This window comes from Gouania willdenowi, chromosome 5, assembly GCF_900634775.1.
Source record: "Gouania willdenowi chromosome 5, fGouWil2.1, whole genome shotgun sequence".
In the NCBI taxonomy this organism is placed as follows: Eukaryota; Metazoa; Chordata; class Actinopteri; order Blenniiformes; family Gobiesocidae; genus Gouania; species Gouania willdenowi.
Genome location: NC_041048.1, coordinates 172,327 through 183,415, shown reverse-complemented (window position 1 = coordinate 183,415; position 11,089 = coordinate 172,327).

The window sequence follows — 11,089 nt, the reverse complement described above, 5'->3', positions numbered from 1 at the left end:
AGGTCTTCTTCAGGCTATAAGGTTCACTAATCTAATCTACACTATAATTTAAGGGAGGTCTGTGTGTGTGTGTGTGTGTGTGTGGAGCAAATACCTCACCGACGCGGTGCCAGTTCGACTTGAAACTCGGTCAACGGGTTCCAAATACCCCGAGTGTGTGTATCTGTTATTTTGGAGTCATTTGGTCATTTCAAAATGTTTATTTTAATTTTATTTCACTTCTGGAAATGAAACCTATTCAACTTTTGACCTCAGGGTGTGAGGGGGCGCTAGAGCACCATCTGTATCTATTTCACTACACAGCTCCTCACACGAGCAAGAGTCACGTGTGCGGCCACTCCTCCTGTGCTATGCTATAGTTAGCTTCTCAAACACGGGAGTTCTGTGAATCATTTGAGCCACTGGTGAGTCTTTTTCAGACACGTTTCCCATTGTTCTCATAACGCGCTGTTTCACTAGAGTCGGTATTGACTTCATCCTGTTCAAAAGTCCATCTGGAAAACTGTGGATTCTCTGTGTTGCCGAAGCCGTCTGACCACTCGGTTCAAAGGTAATAAATGATTTTTGTTTTTTAAAAAGACACAGCCGAATTGTAGGTAATACTTTAATTTACTTACTCACTCATGTAGTTTGGAGCTTTACGTTTTGTTTGGCGCACTTTGGTTGTTTTTCTGATTGGCGCCACAATCACTATGGAGTTTGGTTATCAGCGTCTCAAACATTCCCACAAACACACGGTATGTATTTATTTAAATATACAAAGGGTTAGGGTTCGCACAAAATGCACAAAAAGACAACTGAAAGAATACAAATGACTCCAAAAAACATATATTACAGAAAACCAGCGAAGTCCGTTTAAACATACACATAGTTCTAATGTCGGCAGTTAAGAAAGTTAAGCTAAAGCTAAGCTAAAGCTTATCACGTGGTGCTCGAGGTAAGACACGCTAACACGTGACTACATATTAGCCTCTCATTATTGTTTTATCTTATAGTTACTGGCATTCATTACATTATTTTGTTATTTCTGTTATTATTATAGCCATTACTATTATTACTACTTTCACTATTATCATACTACTACTGTATTATTTAATTTTGTTTATTATTAATAGTTTTTAGCATATTATTTTGTTTTTGCAATTATTACTATTAATATAATTTTAACATTACTTTTATTACTATTACTACTTTCACTATTAATACTATATCCATATCATTGTATTATTAGCATTGCTATATTATCATCATATTTATTATCATTGTATTATTATTAGCATTGCTATATTATCATATTACCTTATTTAATATTGTTTTTTTTTATCGTATTATTGTTGGTATCAATGTTGACGTAATTATAATAATACATATATAATTTTAAAAGACAACAAAGACTTTTTATTAACAGCAAAGCTTAACAACAGGCCTATTATTAGGTCTCATGACATTGGTTCTGTCAACATTTTTTTATTACATCTATAACAGGGTCAGGGTTCTAGGGGAAAAAAAACCACCCTGAAATCGGCAAAAATCGAGGTTTTTTGGGAATGACTCTTTTTGTGAACAAAAATCATATATGTGCATTAGGTACCAAAGAACCGCCTGGATTGACCCGACAGTCTGATATATGACCCAACCTGATAGCACTTAGCATGTAGCCACTAGCCTCAAAAAACCTCAAAATGCTTGCACATTTTTTGGTCGGGGTTAAATTTTTAAAAATTCTGTGAAGGTTGGCAACAAGTTTTGACAACACGTACCCCCACCAATCCATCCAAGAGCGATCTGTGAAAAAAATGGGGTGTCTTGGACCGAGATATGGCATAGCAAAAATTTCTCGTTTTTGCGTTTTTAAATCTTCAAAGTGCTGCAACTTTCCACAAAAATGAAGCACAAACTTGGAACTTTGTGCACATATAGGTAACTCGTGTACCTTTCTAGCGGTCCTACCCCGATGTTTCTAGCCCTTTCGGTTCCCGAGATATCACGGTTTTTCAAATTTGAGCTAAATGCTAACTTTTGAACGGAAGCTCGTAGAGACTCGTGGGTGGTACCGTTGGAAAGCCCGTACCAGAATTATGGCAGACGCACCTTTCTATCAAAAGTTATAGGTAATTTGGTTTTTCCATTCGACTGTGTTCAGACCAAAATTGACTGTTTTTTTGTATGGGAATTTTGCCATATTTTGGGAGAGTGCGTGCGCGGCAGGTGGGGGGGTTTCGGGAATTAAAGGGAAGTATAAGTATATCACATTCTTTTTTTTTTTTTTTAAATATTAATAAAAAATTATTTTTTGGAATTTAGTTAAATTAGGTTTAGGATTAGGGTCAAATTAGTTAGATTTAGGATATATTTAGGTCTAGGATTAGGGTCAAATTAGTTAAGGTGGATTTTCTGGGATCTAGTTTTTACTGTACATCCCTAATAGCGAGTGATATTTAAACCCTGCTCGCCCTTTGTGTCTAATCGATGTATCCATTGTCTTTCTGTTTTTTTCCTTTCAGGATCCGTCCAGAGGAGATTCTTCTGGATCCCAGAGACCCTGACGGAATGCCATCCATGGATAAGGAAGTGTTTGACAAGTGGAAGGTGAGTATTTTTTTTATTTTTTATATTATATCTGTGTTGGTGTAGTCTGTTTGTAATTGACTTCCCTGTTTCTCCAACATATTGTTTTCCACAGTTTGAACAAAAAATTAAATATACACAGTTCTCTGTGTGTACGTTGAAACTTTGAGGAATTTTAAAAATTTGTTTATTTGTCTTATTCTGGACAAAGGTAAGTTTCACAAAATGATCTGAGAACATATTTTTCTTCATGTGTTTCTGTAAGTCTGGGAGTTTTGCTTTAACTAAATAATCATTCAGACTTTTGTTTCTCCTGTAGGCCGAGATGACTTCGTGATTCTGTAAGAGACCTTGTTCTGATATAATGTTTCTATAGTTCTTTTTAATTTTGTGATTGATCATTTTTCCAATTGAAGAATATGTGGTGATTAAAGGTATTTTTTGTTTCTCTGTACAGTCTGGTTTTTTATTTTGAAATGTTTTCAGGCAGTGTCTTAAAAATGTTCTTGAATATCCTCTTGTTTGTAATGTTTTAAATAAAATTTTAACTGCCACCCAAAAGTCCTCTTGTTTTGTGCAAATTCTACTAAATCTGATCAGCTGTGATTTAATTAACCCTTTATATGTGTGTTTAGGATGGAAACTTGACTTATAAAGCAGTGCATGCGTGTCTGTTTCTTTAAAGAACACCTTAATATTTAAGGTACAGGTAAGTCCAAGATCCTCCCCCTTATATACCGTAGTATCCAGAAAGTCAATAGATTTGTCGTTGATTTCATATTTTAATTTAATTGATGGGTCGTGGGTGTTTAAGGTTTGTATAAATTTTAAAAAATCTTCTTTTGTGTGAGTCCAAATTCCGAATATGTCATCCAGGTATCTTGAGTAATGTAGTGGTTTATATTTACATTTTTCCAGGGCCATCTCTTCCCAATCAGCCATAAAAATATTTGCGTAGGATGGAGCAAACCTTTTCCCCATCGCTGTACCTTTCACTTGTAAGTAATATTTTTGGTCAAATTCAAAATCATTCCTTGTTAAATTAATCTTCAGCAATTCTAAGATTTCCTGGTCTGGTCTGCCCTCTTGTGGGTATTTTTGGAATATCTTCTTCACAGCTTTTAGTCCTGATTCCGTGTCTATGTTTGTGTAGAGGCTGTCTATGTCGATGGTGAAGAAGAAGGAATTTTTGGGGGGATTTAGTTTCCTCACCATATTAATGAAGTGGTAAGTATCTTTAGTGTAAGAGGGGTGTTTAATGGAGAGAGGATTTAAGTAATGTTCCACAAATTCTGCCGTCCCATAGGTGTCACTACTACAATCTGAGACGATTGGTCTCCCTGGAGGAATTTTGGATGGAATGGTCCATTTGAGAGGGTCTTTATGAATTTTTGGTAGGATATAAAATCTCCTCATTCTTGGTTCTCCATTTCCCTTTAAATATAGTTTTTGTTTTCCATTAATTATCTTTTTTTTGTACAGTCTATCAACAATCTGGCTAACTTTTGGTATTGTCTCTAAATAAATTGGTTCTTTTAATTTTTTATAATAGGTGGTATCTTCCAATTGACGGTTTGCTTCATACACATATTGATCTCTACTTAAAATCACTACCGCACTGCCTTTATCAGCTTTTTTAATCACTATGCTTTTATTTTTTATTAATTCTTTTAGGGCCAACATTTCCTCCTTTGAGAGGTTTTCTCTCTCCTTTTGGGACAGGAAGTGTCGCTCTAGATCCCCTTTATCTTTCCTGATCAGATTATTGATCTCGGGGGGTAATTTATCATCCGGTGGAGTCCAATCTGAGGTAAGTGTGAATTTAGGTGTTTCTTTTTGTTTTTCTTTTCCAAAATAGGTTGCTAATTTAATTTTTCTATGGTAGTTTTGCAGGTCTAATTGGAGTTGGATTTTTAAATCTTTGTTTAACCCAATCGTGGGGACAAAGGTAAGTCCTTTATTGAGGAGGCTGCTCTGTGCTGCTGAAAGTTTAAAATTATCCGCTAACACAATAACATTTTTTGAAATAAGGGAAGTTATTTCATTATTCCCCTCCTCTGGGAGGCTTATGGGGACTATAAGTTTAAATAAGATGACCAGTGCTGTAGCATGGCCTCTGCAGTCTCACTGGACCAGTGGACATCATCAGCTGTTGTCCTGAATTTGGAGTAATCCAGTGCTGGGATGAACGGTAAGTTTTTTTCAATATAATCATTTAGGATTTCCAGATTTGCTTGTTCTTCCAATGGCAGCTTTTTAGAAAAGTTAATGATTGGAATCCAGATTTCTGAGTATTTGAACATTTTTTTTGCTGTTCTTATAGCTCCCTGTAGTTGTTTGATGGACGTCACTCTGGCATTCTGGGATTTATGGTTAATCCCGAAGGATAAAACCAATTTTAGCACCGTGAGGTCGCTGTGGGATTTCTCCATCAGAGCTTGGGCATGCCTGAAGTTCGCCCCTGGATAACTGTCAATTTGTAAGTGGTCGTTGGTGAATCCTGGAATTTTGCTTACGTTTGAATCCCCTATAATGACCCATTTTTTGTTTACAGGCAGGTCCCACTCTATCATCTTCCTGTCTGATCTCTGGTGTCGTGTGGGCCTCCTCACTGGTGGTGGTGGAGAAGATGCTCTCACCATGGAAACGGGACTGCTGTGGTAAGTTGGAGTCATGATAGGAAGGTTTACTGTCTCATCTCCCATCTCATCATCCAGTAAGCAGTTATTCAGGCTTTGGTCTGTAATGTGAATTTGAACATGTGCAATGGCACCCTCTGCTGGCCTCGTGATGTCAATGTCAGGAAGTGTTTCAATCAGTCTTTCTGTGTTAACCTCCCAGTCATTAGGGCCTCTGGAGGTCTCCACAGGTTGTTGCAGACTGTGTTCTTCCTCTATCTGCAGAATAGCCCTACCCGCAGAGATGACACAGCCATTGTTGGCCAACATTGTGCGAGGCTCCCTCCGTTCTTTGGGCTGTTCAACAGGTAAGTGCTGGACCACATGTGTCTGGAGGATCTCCTCCGTCATGGTTCCCATAGAAACTGTGTGTGTTTCCCTTCTGGGTTCATTGTGTGTCACATTTTGTGTTACTGGTGTGTGTTGTTGTGTGTTTGTGGACACTTGTGTTCCCTGGGTTTGTTGTACAGGGTCCCTTTGTGTTGGAGGAGGCTGTGGTACCCCCCTGGCGGCTATCAGGGCCTCCGCATGTTCCACCACCTCCTGGCTGAGGCGTGGCAGGTTTCTGTACGCCCAGCGTGTGGCAACTTCAAAGGCCGGCCCCCAGTTTGCAGGTAAGTCCACCTCCAACTCCTTCAACATGGTCTCCAGACTGTCTTTGTAGTGGTTTTCTAGGATTAACAGCGTGTTGTAACCCCAGTTTTGAGCATTTCCATAAATCAGATTCATGGTAGTATCTGTAGGAAATGCTGGTTTTATCATGGAGCCTAAATTTTCAACCATCTTTGTGATCATGCGTGGTTCTGGTTTTCCTGGTTTAGGAGCCACATTTTGGAGATGGTGAACCAGTTTGATCACCGGATACATTTTGCGTACCAGTTTTCCAAATACCGGGTCAGTCGGATCTCGGTTATTACCTCCACCCTGTCTGAGGTCAAAGGTCACTGATCTCTGTCTTTTACGTGCAGGTATGTACCTACCATCACGCACCACCGCTGCATAGGAGCGTTTATGAGGTCGGGGGGCTCGCTCTGAGCCGTGGGGAGGCACTGGCTGGTTAGGATGGGGGAAGTGTGCCCCTCCTCTGTGAGGATTGGGCGGTGCACGGTCCATCCCCCGGTCGTACGCTCGACCCCCGGGTCCCCTGTCCCAGCTGCGTTGGTGGAGAGGTCTGGCTCTCCTACCGTAATGGACCACAGTCCACTCACCCATCACGGTAAGTATTTTTTTAATTTTGGGTCGCCTTTGTTATCTAATAATAATATTTTTTTCAGGTCGCCTTTGTTATATAATAATAAATGTTTTTTTTGGTTTTTTTTAAATTTTTTATAAATTTTTTTGGTTTTTTTTGATTTTTTTTAGACAAACTAACAGACAATACAACAACCCAAAAGAAAAAGACAAAAAGACAAAAACAAGAAGACAAACAGACAAGAACAACAAGAAAAACAATAAAAAATCCTATTTAAACAAGTGTGTATCTCAGTTGCAACGTTTCAACCCTTTTTCAGGTCTTCATCAGGCTAAAGATACACATTTAAAACAAAAAAAGATAATAAACAGTGTTTTTTAATGTTTTGCAGGTCTACAGTTGGAGGTATTGCTCTGTCAGAGGTCTGAGGCAGAGTGAGCTCTGTGGGAACACTGCAGCTACTAACAGGTGCAGCTGGCCTCCCTCCTAAAGCGGCATCCAATCAGGAGAGAGACAGAGGGCTGAGTGTCCAGTGGACAAGGTCAGTGGACAAGGTCATTTTAGCCTCAGGCTGTCTATCTCACCCAGGGTAAGTATACCATGTACACAAACACAAACATAAAAAATAAAAAAAGGGGGGGGGGGGGGGAAATGTTTAAGGTAAGTATAATTTTATATTTTTTTTAAAGTTTTTTTTAATTTTTCATTATTATTTTTTATTATTTTTTTAATAATATCATTAAATTAATTTTAGGATTAGAATCAAATTAGTTAGGTTTAGGGCATGGTCAGGTTTAGGATTAAAATCAAATTAGTTAGGTTTAGGGCATGGTTAGGTTTAGGATTAAAATCAAATTAGTTAGGGTTAGGGCATGGTTAGGTTTAGGATTAGAATCAAATTAGTTAGGTTTAGGGCATGGTTAGGTTTAGGATTAGAATCAAATTAGTTAGGTTTAGGGCATGGTTAGGTTTAGGATTAGAATCAAATTAGTTAGGTTTAGGGCATGGTTAGGTTTAGGATTAGAATCAAATTAGTTAGGTTTAGGGCATAGTTAGGTTTAGGATTAGAATCAAATTAGTTAGGTTTAGGGCATGGTTAGGTTTAGGATTAGAATCAAATTAGTTAGGTTTAGGGCATGGTTAGGTTTAGGATTAGAATCAAATTAGTTAGGTTAGGGCATGGTTAGGTTTAGGATTAGAATCAAATTAGTTAGGTTTAGGGCATGGTTAGGTTTAGGATTAGAATCAAATTAGTTAAATTTAGGATATAATTAGGTTTTAGGATTAGAATCCAGTTAGTTCAGTTTAGGTTTTTATTGTACATCCCTAGTAGCGAGTGATATTTAAACCCTGCTCGCCCTTTGTGTCTAATCGATGTATCCATTGTCTTTCTGTTTTTTTCCTTTCAGGATCCGTCCAGAGGAGATTCTTCTGGATCCCAGAGACCCTGACGGAATGCCATCCATGGATAAGGAAGTGTTTGACAAGTGGAAGGTGAGTATTTTTTTTATTTTTTATATTATATCTGTGTTGGTGTAGTCTGTTTGTAATTGACTTCCCTGTTTCTCCAACATATTGTTTTCCACAGTTTGAACAAAAAATTAAATATACACAGTTCTCTGTGTGTACGTTGAAACTTTGAGGAATTTTAAAAATTTGTTTATTTGTCTTATTCTGGACAAAGGTAAGTTTCACAAAATGATCTGAGAACATATTTTTCTTCATGTGTTTCTGTAAGTCTGGGAGTTTTGCTTTAACTAAATAATCATTCAGACTTTTGTTTCTCCTGTAGGCCGAGATGACTTCGTGATTCTGTAAGAGACCTTGTTCTGATATAATGTTTCTATAGTTCTTTTTAATTTTGTGATTGATCATTTTTCCAATTGAAGAATATGTGGTGATTAAAGGTATTTTTTGTTTCTCTGTACAGTCTGGTTTTTTATTTTGAAATGTTTTCAGGCAGTGTCTTAAAAATGTTCTTGAATATCCTCTTGTTTGTAATGTTTTAAATAAAATTTTAACTGCCACCCAAAAGTCCTCTTGTTTTGTGCAAATTCTACTAAATCTGATCAGCTGTGATTTAATTAACCCTTTATATGTGTGTTTAGGATGGAAACTTGACTTATAAAGCAGTGCATGCGTGTCTGTTTCTTTAAAGAACACCTTAATATTTAAGGTACAGGTAAGTCCAAGATCCTCCCCCTTATATACCGTAGTATCCAGAAAGTCAATAGATTTGTCGTTGATTTCATATTTTAATTTAATTGATGGGTCGTGGGTGTTTAAGGTTTGTATAAATTTTAAAAAATCTTCTTTTGTGTGAGTCCAAATTCCGAATATGTCATCCAGATATCTTGAGTAATGTAGTGGTTTATATTTACATTTTTCCAGGGCCATCTCTTCCCAATCAGCCATAAAAATATTTGCATAGGATGGAGCAAACCTTTTCCCCATCGCTGTACCTTTCACTTGTAAGTAATATTTTTGGTCAAATTCAAAATCATTCCTTGTTAAATTAATCTTCAGCAATTCTAAGATTTCCTGGTCTGGTCTGCCCTCTTGTGGGTATTTTTGGAATATCTTCTTCACAGCTTTTAGTCCTGATTCCGTGTCTATGTTTGTGTAGAGGCTGTCTATGTCGATGGTGAAGAAGAAGGAATTTTTGGGGGGATTTAGTTTCCTCACCATATTAATGAAGTGGTAAGTATCTTTAGTGTAAGAGGGGTGTTTAATGGAGAGAGGATTTAAGTAATGTTCCACAAATTCTGCCGTCCCATAGGTGTCACTACTACAATCTGAGACGATTGGTCTCCCTGGAGGAATTTTGGATGGAATGGTCCATTTGAGAGGGTCTTTATGAATTTTTGGTAGGATATAAAATCTCCTCATTCTTGGTTCTCCATTTCCCTTTAAATATAGTTTTTGTTTTCCATTAATTATCTTTTTTTTGTACAGTCTATCAACAATCTGGCTAACTTTTGGTATTGTCTCTAAATAAATTGGTTCTTTTAATTTTTTATAATAGGTGGTATCTTCCAATTGACGGTTTGCTTCATACACATATTGATCTCTACTTAAAATCACTACCGCACTGCCTTTATCAGCTTTTTTAATCACTATGCTTTTATTTTTTATTAATTCTTTTAGGGCCAACATTTCCTCCTTTGAGAGGTTTTCTCTCTCCTTTTGGGACAGGAAGTGTCGCTCTAGATCCCCTTTATCTTTCCTGATCAGATTATTGATCTCGGGGGGTAATTTATCATCCGGTGGAGTCCAATCTGAGGTAAGTGTGAATTTAGGTGTTTCTTTTTGTTTTTCTTTTCCAAAATAGGTTGCTAATTTAATTTTTCTATGGTAGTTTTGCAGGTCTAATTGGAGTTGGATTTTTAAATCTTTGTTTAACCCAATCGTGGGGACAAAGGTAAGTCCTTTATTGAGGAGGCTGCTCTGTGCTGCTGAAAGTTTAAAATTATCCGCTAACACAATAACATTTTTTGAAATAAGGGAAGTTATTTCATTATTCCCCTCCTCTGGGAGGCTTATGGGGACTATAAGTTTAAATAAGATGACCAGTGCTGTAGCATGGCCTCTGCAGTCTCACTGGACCAGTGGACATCATCAGCTGTTGTCCTGAATTTGGAGTAATCCAGTGCTGGGATGAACGGTAAGTTTTTTTCAATATAATCATTTAGGATTTCCAGATTTGCTTGTTCTTCCAATGGCAGCTTTTTAGAAAAGTTAATGATTGGATCCAGATTTCTGAGTATTTGAACATTTTTTTTGCTGTTCTTATAGCTCCCTGTAGTTGTTTGATGGACGTCACTCTGGCATTCTGGGATTTATGGTTAATCCCGAAGGATAAAACCAATTTTAGCACCGTGAGGTCGCTGTGGGATTTCTCCATCAGAGCTTGGGCATGCCTGAAGTTCGCCCCTGGATAACTGTCAATTTGTAAGTGGTCGTTGGTGAATCCTGGAATTTTGCTTACGTTTGAATCCCCTATAATGACCCATTTTTTGTTTACAGGCAGGTCCCACTCTATCATCTTCCTGTCTGATCTCTGGTGTCGTGTGGGCCTCCTCACTGGTGGTGGTGGAGAAGATGCTCTCACCATGGAAACGGGACTGCTGTGGTAAGTTGGAGTCATGATAGGAAGGTTTACTGTCTCATCTCCCATCTCATCATCCAGTAAGCAGTTATTCAGGCTTTGGTCTGTAATGTGAATTTGAACATGTGCAATGGCACCCTCTGCTGGCCTCGTGATGTCAATGTCAGGAAGTGTTTCAATCAGTCTTTCTGTGTTAACCTCCCAGTCATTAGGGCCTCTGGAGGTCTCCACAGGTTGTTGCAGACTGTGTTCTTCCTCTATCTGCAGAATAGCCCTACCCGCAGAGATGACACAGCCATCGTTGGCCCAACATTGTGCGAGGCTCCCTCCGTTCTTTGGGCTGTTCAACAGGTAAGTGCTGGACCACATGTGTCTGGAGGATCTCCTCCGTCATGGTTCCCATAGAAACTGTGTGTGTTTCCCTTCTGGGTTCATTGTGTGTCACATTTTGTGTTACTGGTGTGTGTTGTTGTGTGTTTGTGGACACTTGTGTTCCCTGGGTTTGTTGTACAGGGTCCCTTTGTGTTGGAGGAGGCTGTGGTC